The sequence below is a fragment of the Crocodylus porosus genome, unplaced genomic scaffold (genome assembly GCF_001723895.1).
Source record: "Crocodylus porosus isolate Cpor-Errol unplaced genomic scaffold, CroPor_comp1, whole genome shotgun sequence".
NCBI classification, from domain to species: Eukaryota; Metazoa; Chordata; order Crocodylia; family Crocodylidae; genus Crocodylus; species Crocodylus porosus.
Window position 1 is genome coordinate 121,971,704 of NW_017728906.1, and position 10,331 is coordinate 121,982,034.

A 10,331-nucleotide genomic window follows, 5' to 3' on the forward strand; every position below is an offset into this window, starting at 1 on the left:
TACCAAAATTGGGGGTGAAGTGAGCACGCTAGGAGGGAGGGAAAGACTGCAGCAAGACCTGGATAGGTTACAGGGGTGGGCTAACAAAAACAGGATGCATTTCAATACTGACAAGTGCAGGGTGCTGTACTTAAGTAGTAGAAACCAGCAGCACACTTATAGAATGGGAAACTCCCTTCTTGAGAGCACGGAGACAGAAAGGGATCTTGGAGTCATTATTGATTCCAAGATGAACATGGGCCAACAATGCAGGGCAGGGCTAACTGGACCTTGTCGTGCATCCACAGGTGCATCTCTAGCAGGGCCAAGGAGGTGATCCTCCCCCTCTATGCAACTCTGGTCAGGCCACAGCTGGAGTACTGTGTCCAGTTCTGTGCACCCCATTTCAGGAGTTATGTGGACAACATTGAGAGGGTCCAGAGGAGGACCACTTGCACGATCCGGGGACAACAGGGCAGACCCTAAATGAGAGACTGCGGGACGTGAACCTGTTCAGCCTTCACAAGAGAAGGCTGAAGAGGGACCTGGTAACCATCTATAAACTCACTAGGGGGTACCAGAAGGGTTTGGAAGAGACCTTGTTTCCTCTAGCGCCCCCTGGCATAACAAGGAAAAATGATCTCAAGCTGTTGGAGAGTAGGTTTAGATTAGACATCCGTAGGAACTATTTCACAGTTCGGGTGGCTAGGATCTGGAACCAACTTCCAAGGGAAGTGGTGCTGGCTCCTACCCTGGGAGTCTTTAAGAAGAGGCTTGATGCCTACCTGGCTGGAGTCATCTGAGCCCAGTTTTTCTCCTGCTTAGGCAGGGGATCGGACTTGAAGATCTGCAAGGTCCCTTCTGACTGTACTTCTACGATATGATTCTATGACTATATAGATATATATATTAGTGGTATTTAATTTTAATAATGGAAAAATGTGGACTTTGGCTTTTTATATATGAAAAGTGAGAATTTTTTTTTTTTTTAATCAGAGGAAAACAGGATTCCTGATGATCTTTAAAAAGTGATGGACAGGTTTTGTGCGTTTTCAGTAACCCATCTAGCTAAAGAGACAAGCTGCAGCTTTCTGAGATAGATGATATTTCTTTAATATCAAAGGTTTTATCCCCAAATTTATTACTGTGGTGCAGTCCATAGGAGAGGTAGTGAAGGTTTCATAGTTAGTAGGGTCAGAAGGGACCTGGGCAGATCATCAAGTCTGACCCACTGCCCACATCCCTTCAGGTCGAAAATGACCCAGTCACTACCATTCTCTGGGTGCGGCCCTCCAGGCAGGTGGTGACCCATTTGACTGTGTAGGTGTTGACAGCACAGGCCCCCGGTTTCTTATTGAGAATGGGGTGAGAGACAGTGTCACAGGCCTTCTGAAAGTCCAGAAAGACTATGTCCACTGCTACCCCTGCATCTAAGAATTTGGTGACCTGATTGTAGAAGACCACCAAGTTTATCTGACAGAACCTGCCTCTAATGAACCCATGTTGATTGCCCCTAAGCATAATTTCCCCTGCTGGTCCCTCATGGACATGTGCCAGAATAATTCTCTCAAAAACCTTACCCAGGATCGAGGCAAGATTAACTGGCCTTTAGTTCCCCGGGTCCTCCTTCTGCCTTTTTTTTGAAGATGGGAACCAAACTGGCTCTCTTCCAGTCCTCTGGCACCACAAGTGCTCGTAGAGACATGCCAGGCATCCGCAATGACCTCAGCTAATTCCCTCAGTACTCTGGGTTGGAGATCATCTGGACCAGCTGATTTAAATACAGCCAGTCCCTCCAGATGTTCCCTGACTAGATCCACCCTGACCCATGGCCTAGGTTTGCCTCCCCTGGGGCCTGCGGAGGGCCCAGTGGGGGGGCTGATCTGGTCCCTGCTCAGGAAAATGGAGGCAAAGATGTTGTTAAAAAGGTGTAAGACTAGATCTTTGTCTATAATGATGAGATGGAGACTTTGATTTTTATTTGTGAGCAATGCTTCCTTCTACCTGTTGGGATACGCTCCCCGTGAAGGGTCCCGGGGTCATGGTTGAACGGGGTGGGAATTGGAGACACGAACGAACGGGTTGGGATTAGCAGCGGCGGAGTTCTGAGCGGCAATGAGGCACGTAGTTTCAAAATAACAAGATGGTTTATTAACTTACTCTTAGTGAGACGTAGGCACGGTAATTCTTCAGTTACAGTGGTGCGATAACACAAACAAACAAGAACATGTGGGGGGTCTGTTGGCCCATGAGGTTCCCCAACAAGCCCTTGCATTTTACCTCTGGTGCTGAAGCCCGGGATAGGTGCGGCTGCCTGTTGGTTAAGTGTCAGGGCTGGTCAACAGCTCATAAAAGGGATGGACGAACACACAACATGACAAAACTGTAAACCATAGAGGATAGCGAGATGTGGCGCCAGTCGGATGATCGGAGTAATCGTGAGGATAGCCGAAGTCGAAAACCGGAATGTGATGTAACAAAGGCAGGATCAAGGTATGCAGAATCGAGCCAGATCATGTTCAAGAAACGAAGCCGATGTCAGTTAGCTCCAGGTAAGTAGGAAGCCAGAGATAGCAGGAACAGTCATAAGCCGAAGTCGAAATCAAAACAGTTCATAAACTGGAGAATCGATACAACGAACGAACAGTGTAATCGAGAGTGAAGACACAGCAAAAAAGCCAGAGTCCCCACTGGAGAAGGCCGACAAGCTGAGAAGCCTTACTGAGAGACAGATCCTGAGACTGGCTTCTGTCCTCAGTTCAAACGGATCTCTCCCCCAGAGGAGAGGCTCACTAACCTTTTTAGAGCAGCCCTGTGACCAATCAGGCTGCTTGGCGGACAGAATTCTCTAGAAGAATTACTTCATACCATGGAACCAATGAGCATGTGCTGCAGCAGGCTCTCTGTTTCAACTGAGTCTGCCTCGAACAAAAAGTAGGTCAAGCTTGAGTGACAGGTCTGCAGGTCACACAGAGGACACATGCTAGGCCTGTTACTATGGCGCACGCTCATTACAGCCAATTTAATTCTCCACTCCTGTATTGCCAGCATACATGTGAAATTTTCCATTACACTACCCCCAAAAAGCTATATAACAAATCAACAGCTGGTATATGAAATCCAATCATTTCTAAATTTGCATATATATTACAAGCCTCACAGTTCATTTTAAAGAAAGTTTAGGCCACAAGCAGAGAAGGGAGGGAGCAATTTAAAAAATCAATCTTGGCTATCTAACTCTAATACCTTCACTTAGAGAGGACTTTCAAATACATAACTAGAAAATAAGTCATTTTTCCAATCAAATATATGTTAACAACATGTACTAATTTAGTTAAATAGGTTACTGAGGTTCATGAAACTACATATATACACACACCCCACATGCACACACACACACACATATATCTTTGTAATTATCCTTTATTTATATGATGTATATGCCTCCCTTCCCAGCAAAGCTGCAGAGGGACTTACAAAAAGAGAACACTAAAAACAGCAACTAGAATATCCAATTAAAACAGAAATTCAGTGAACAACGTATCAGCTTAGTTTTGTTGCTAAATGACTGCCCAAATAGGAAGGTGTTGCAAAAGATATCCAAGCTTGAACTTTGGTGAACATCAAGTGAGAGGGAAAGCTGAGGAGCAACAGCTACAATTGACCTCCCAACTGTTTTTGCCAAGAAAACATGATATACAGATGATACTTACAGGAGGTTGCTCTTGGATGACTTTAGGGATCATGAAGGAGCATAATGGTGATGCTATAGGTTTGGAGGACCCATACTGTTTAGAGCCTTATAGGTCAAAACCAGCACCTTGACTTGCACTCAGAAAGCTCTAGGGAGCCAATGAAGACACTGAAGGAGTGAAGTTGTATGCACCTGGCACCCCTCCTTTTTAGGAGGCAGGCCTTCTGTACCAACTGTAGCCTCTGGATGATTTTCAAGGACAGTTATGTGTAAAGCACATTGCAGCACTCTAGCCTTGAGTTTATGAAAGCCTGGATGATGCTAGCCAGATCTAAATCCAGAAGACAGGTTCACAGATTTCTTACCAAATGGAGCTGATGAAATGCACTCCTACCCACAGCTGCCACATAAAAATCCAGATGCAGCAGAGAGTGCGGGAACACCTCTATGCTGTGAAACTCAGTCATGAGCAGGGATCCTGGTTTTCTCTGATTTAAAAAAAAATCCCCAATTTTCAGATTAAAAAAAAGGAACCCAAAATCCACATTTTCCTGTAATTAAAATGGAATGCCACTTCTCCCATCACTACTGCCTTTCTTCACCAACCATGAGCTCTCTAAAGGCTTCAGCCTAAGAGTATGTACAGCTTTCACTACATGGTTTATATTTGCATTGCTTACTTTCTATAGACTTGGAGTTGTATGTGCAGCCATTTGCCATAGCCAGAGCCACAAGGTAACCTGGTGTAAGTAACTCAGGGTGGGGGAAGGTGTGGGCAGGATTAGCTAGGGCTAGCAAGTTTTCACAGGGTTGGCAGGATCAGGGGAAGCTGCCAGGTCATAGAGGGGGAGACCTGAAGAGTTAAAAATAGCCCAGTAAAGTTGGGGGAGAAGAGGGATAGAATAGCCCTGGGGGCTTGGGCAAGCAGTTGGGCTTTCACAGCCCTGACATTGTGCAGCATACACCTGTTAGCATTTGGAAGATCAGGTTAACCATTTTCTATATTGGGTTAAGGCTTTCTCAATCTAATTTAGTACAACTCTTCAGGTGAACTAATTTAGATGGGTCACACTGTTTTGGGGGGTGATTTCAGCCCTCTGAATGACTGCATAATTGGGCACTTAGATTGCCCTAATGTTGATTACATCAATTTAAATGTAATGCCTGTTCATACCCTAAAAGATGCTTTAGGTTGTAACACACAATCACCTATATCGTAATCTTAATCAACAAAAGCCTGTTGTATTTGTTCTCAGAACTTTTCTTCATCTTTCCACTATACCATAGGTTTTGTTTCCTTTTACCCTTTGGCTCTTCCTTGATTTTGATGTTGATCTTCAGACAAATTCTTTGTTGAATTTGGTAAACATCATGTAATAATGCTTGGAATCTTCAGTAAATTGAAATTTATCACTTTTATCTAAAAGTTTGACCCAATCTTTAGGAACTTTTTGACTCTTTTGAACCTTATCATACAGGGGTGGTTATAGAAAAGGAAGAGGCAATGGACTCCCAAGAAGGTGGAGGCTGTGACCTCTGACAGCAAAAGGAAGTTGTCAGCCTCACTTGCAGCAGTTTGCCTGGAGAACATATATGGAGCACTGTTTGCCTAGAGAACACATATAGAGAGCTATTTTTGGTATGCAGAAGTTACTGTACAGTGTTGTGACCCAAGATGATATTTACTGATGAAATCGAAGACCATGTGAGTACAGGCATACAGTTCCTGCACAGGTATACAGCTGAGATAACTAGGGTGAGTATATTTTTACTTTATTAAAGTTAGCGACAACAGTCATACATTTATATAGGGTCCAATTTCATACTGCATATTGTATAAAATTATGAAAATTATGGACTATTCAAGATTCTGGTCACTATTTATTTCTCAATGACATTGCCGAAATATTTGCCAGTGTAGCTAATGATTTCCAAAGGTAATCTGTTATTAAAAAAAAAAAGTTCTAGGAGAGGTAAAAAGACAATATGAATAACTTTGACACTGGTAAATGAACAATAGAGCTTTCAGGCATAGTACAGTGGAGACATTTCTTCCCCAAAGCCTCAGCTAGAGCCAGGTACCCATTCCCATTCCCATTCAAATCAACATACCCTCTAGCATGCTCACTTTCACCTGGACACATACAGCTCTATGGTGGATCTGTAATATGCTTATGGTTAAGCATAGATAGCTTTTATAGCTCTTTAATAAAACTAAATTCTATTGGTTTTCCACAGGGTAAGTTTCAGGAGAAGGGAGACTGGGCAACTCTTGCCTAGTGGCTCTTGCCTAGAGCACTCTGCCAGGATGTAGGAGATGAAGGACCAAACCTTCTTTAAGACTCGGTTTCCTGCTGCCTAAACAAAAGCTTTAAGTGCAAGGCTCTTATACTGAAATATAAGAAGTCCCCTTTACTTGCTTCCAGCAGGGATGTGGTCAGGGGGAGCCTGATTTACAACATGGAGAAATAGTATCTCAGGCTGTGCATTAGTGACCAAAACTGCAGTTACAGAGCTGTGTATGTAGCTTTTAGGTATATAAAGTGAATTACAATTTAGCCCTTAGAACAGCGAGTCTCAGCCTCTATGTTGTGGTAATGTGAGATTCTTTCAAAGATGCTGCAGGGTGCCATGTAATGTCAATGCTGTTAGGTGGGCAAACATCTATACATAAGGTGACCATATGGGACAATTTGAAATCCTGAACATTGTCCCATATGTGAAAACTTCCCCATGGCAGGCCTGCCTGGGGAATACTGAGGGGGAGGGGGTACAGATATATCCACTTTATTTGGGCTCCTAACTCTCCCAACACCAAGCAGGTGCTTTTGCTCACAACTAGAAGAGACCTCACAAAGTCATATAGATGAGGCCCCTGCTCAAGGCAGGATCATCCATGTCTAAACAATCTCAACCAAGTCTAACCTTCCTTTAAGTGTCCAAGCATGGAGATTCCACAACTTCTATAGGTAGCCTGTGCCAATGCTTGATTGCTCTCATAGTCAGAAAGGGCACCTATACACAAGCATCGAGTCATAGTTTCATAGTTTCTAGGGTCGGAAGGTACCTGAGCAGATCATCTAGTCCGACCCCCTGCCATGGCAGGAAAGAATACTGGGGTCAAATGACCCCAGCAAGATGTGCATCTAACCTCCTCCAGGGTAGAAGCCTGCACCACTTCTCTTGGAAGTTGGTTCCAGACCCTAGCCGCCCTGACCGTGAAGTTTTGCACATGGCAATTGCTGTGCTCCAGCAGCCTCCTGCATCTCATGTATCAGTGTCCCCACCCTTTAAAATGGCAGTGGGGATGCTTGAACTAAAGCTCATCGAATAAGCTTTAGTTCAGGTGCCCCCGCTGCCATTTTTAAGGGTGGGGATACTGATACATGACATGTGGTAGCACTTTAATTAGAGTGGCTCTTGGAGCTGCTCTAATTAAAGCACCCCTCCACATGTAAAAGTACCCAAAGTTCCTAAATTTCCACTGCTGCAGCTTAAGGCCATTGCTTGTAGCCCTGTCCCACAAAGCCAGAGAGAAAGACCCATTTCCATCTCTATAATCACCCTTCAGGTATTTAAAAATGGTAATCAAATCCCCACTCAGTCTCTTCTCCAGGCTAAATTTCCACCTTGGTCTCTTCTCCTATTTCTTTCAACCTATCTTCATAAGTCTTCCTTCCAAGGTCATTAATAATTTTTGTTGCTCTGCTCTGCAACCGTCCACATCCTTGTACAGTTTTTTTGTGAGACCCAAAACTGGACACAATATTTCAGGTAAAGCTTCACCAGTGCTGAATGCAGTGGAAGAATCATTTCCCTTGTTTTGAAAGTGGCACTACTTTTAATACAACCCAGGATGCTGTTGACTTTTTTGCAACAAGAGCAGACTGGTAGCTCTTATTCAGCTTATGGTTCACCATAACCCTCACATCTTTCTCTGCAATATTACATCCAGGCCAGTCATTCCTCAGTCTGCATTTATGCAAATGGTTATTCCAACCCAAGTGCAGGACTTTGCACTTCTCCTTGCTGAATCTCATTATTTCAGTGTATCCAGGTCATTCTGGATCCTAGCCCTACCCTCCAGAGTTTCTACAGTTCCACCTAACTTGGTGCCATCCACAAATTTGAGTTTGCACTCAATCCTGTCACTCAAATGATTAGTGAATATGTTGAACAATACTGGACCTAGGGCAGATCTCTGAGGAAGTCCACTTAATACCTCCTTCCAACTAGACATTGAACCATTGAGGACCACTTGCTATAGGAAGCTCCTGTATGATGACACAACCAGTTATATGTACACCTTACGGTATTTTTGTCTTATCTGTATTTCCTTAGTTTTTTTAATGGAAGGAGGATGTTGTTGAAGAGAGTTTCAAAAGTTTGCTAAAATTGAGGTAATACTCCATCCATTGATCTCCTCTCATCCACAGAACCTGTCACTTTTATCACAGAAAGAAACAAGGTTGGTCAGGCCTGACTTACTCTTGGTGAATCCATGCTAACTGCTCTTGGTCACCTTGTTCTCCTCTGGGTGCTTCCCAGTGGAATCCTTGAGAACTTGGTATATGATCTTCCTGGGTACAGAGGTCAGGATGACTGGCCTGTAGTTCTCTGAATCCTTTTGCTTCCTCTTTGCCCCTCCTGCTACCCTGTCCACATATGTGTGTTGCAGCACTCTCTCTACTGACCACTTGATTTTGTATATGATATTAAGGTCATCCATGTAGGCCAGGTTCTTGACCTTTGCCCTACCATGATCCAGCAGTTGTACTCCTGAGATCCCAAGGTCTCTTCTGAGCTGTTGTTCCAGTGGATCTATAATGCCAAAGAACAAAATTAGGGAGAATTAACATCCCTTCCAGGCTTCTAATTTAAGCACTATTGAGGTGGTCAGGCAGCCGTTCGCCCACACTCTGCTGGTGATGTTCATATACAGAGTCTTAATCCAGTCTGTTAAGGGATGCTACAGGGTTATGAAGAGAAATCATTAGGAGACTCAGTCATAGGCCTTTTCCAGGTAAGAGTTTCAGCATGGTGTTTCCCAGGCTTCTCTTTCGCAATGCATCTTGAAGTTGCATCAGGTATCTGTGGATCTTCTGCCTCAGTGCTAGAAGGTTTACATTCAGCTTCCACGTGCCTTTGCTATGCTTTGTTTTCCCTCCCATCTCTGTTTTAACTAGCAGGAGACAATGATCAAAAAGGAACACCAGTGTAGTCTCAGCTTTCTCAATCTTCCACCTTGAAGGGAGGAAAACAAAGTCTACCTCAGACTGTGGCTTTCCCATGAGATCTACTTTGGTAAAAGGGCCCTCTTGCCCTTGGGCTTCCTTGCCAACATCCACCATGCCATGGTCACAAAACAGGAGCTTTGAGGTCTCCTCAGGCCGGTCTTTTGCCCTCTGTTCTTTCTGTCCCCTTTATCAATTATGCAATTGAGGTCCTCACCTCCCACCAGGAAGACTGACTGTGTGCTGAGCATAGCTATACGTAAGTTCAGGAACAAAGCACACCTTGTCATTTCGTTGTTTGCTAGTGCGTATATATTCAGAAGTTCAAATTCTTCTCTGTCCAGTTCACAAATTCCCTGTGGTACCCTGCCACTTATAATCTTCGAGGGTCTTGGTGAAGATTAATTTTAGACAGCTCCTGGAGATCTGAACCCCTGACTTGTCCACACATTAACACCTGAAACTAGTTTTAAACATAATTTAGGTAGTTTAAAGTTACTCCACTCCAGGGCAGGTTTGTCTTGTGTTCCATTAATGTGTGGCCACTCCTCACAGATGAACTGCCCAAGCTGAAGTTCTCCAGTATCCCAGGATGAAATGCTCCCTCCCCTACCCTCCTGTTCTGTGTGGACAAACTTCCTACCACCTGAACTCTACTGCCCAGGGGATGTTCTGGGATCCAACTCTACTTCTTGACCCCAGCGATATGAACTTCAAAGATGCAACACCATGCAAACAGCTTGCAGAGCAGATGCCTGCTAGCCAAGTTTCAAGGCATGGACAAGACCAGAAGTGGGATCTAAGGTAGGGTGGGGGGAGAATAATGTAGGATGACAAATCAGGTCCCAAGAGCTGGGATAGGGAAAATAGGTCTCCTGAGAGAGGCAGAGTAGGTCTCCCAAAAGTGCCTTCCGTCACTGCTTCCACCTCCCAGTCACACCAGGAAGCAGGAACAGAACCTCCCATAAACCAGTAACAAATCCATTTTTTTTTAAATGAGACCTTTTTAAATAAATACATTTCTGGTTTATTACTTTATAAAATTATTCTGCTGCATGTGGATTTTTTGTTTTACTTTTATTCGTTTTCTCCTTCAGTGGCTGACTTCCTTCAGTTCACCATTCTTCCCCACTCACACTTCCTTTCCACCTCCCATTTCATTACCCATCCCCATCACATTAAGTCTTTACCTCCCAGCTTCATGTTTCCCCCCCCCAACTCTCTCTCACTCTCTCTCTCTCTCTCGAAGAAGAAGAAGAAGAAGAAGAAGAAGAAGAAGAAGAAGAAATGGTGCCTGCCTGAACCAAAGCAACCTTTTGCAACATATTAATCCCTTCAACTTTCTTTTCCAAACCCTTTGGGGTAATCCCATTTCATTACCCATCCCCATCACATTAAGTCTTTACCTCCCAGCTTCATGTTTC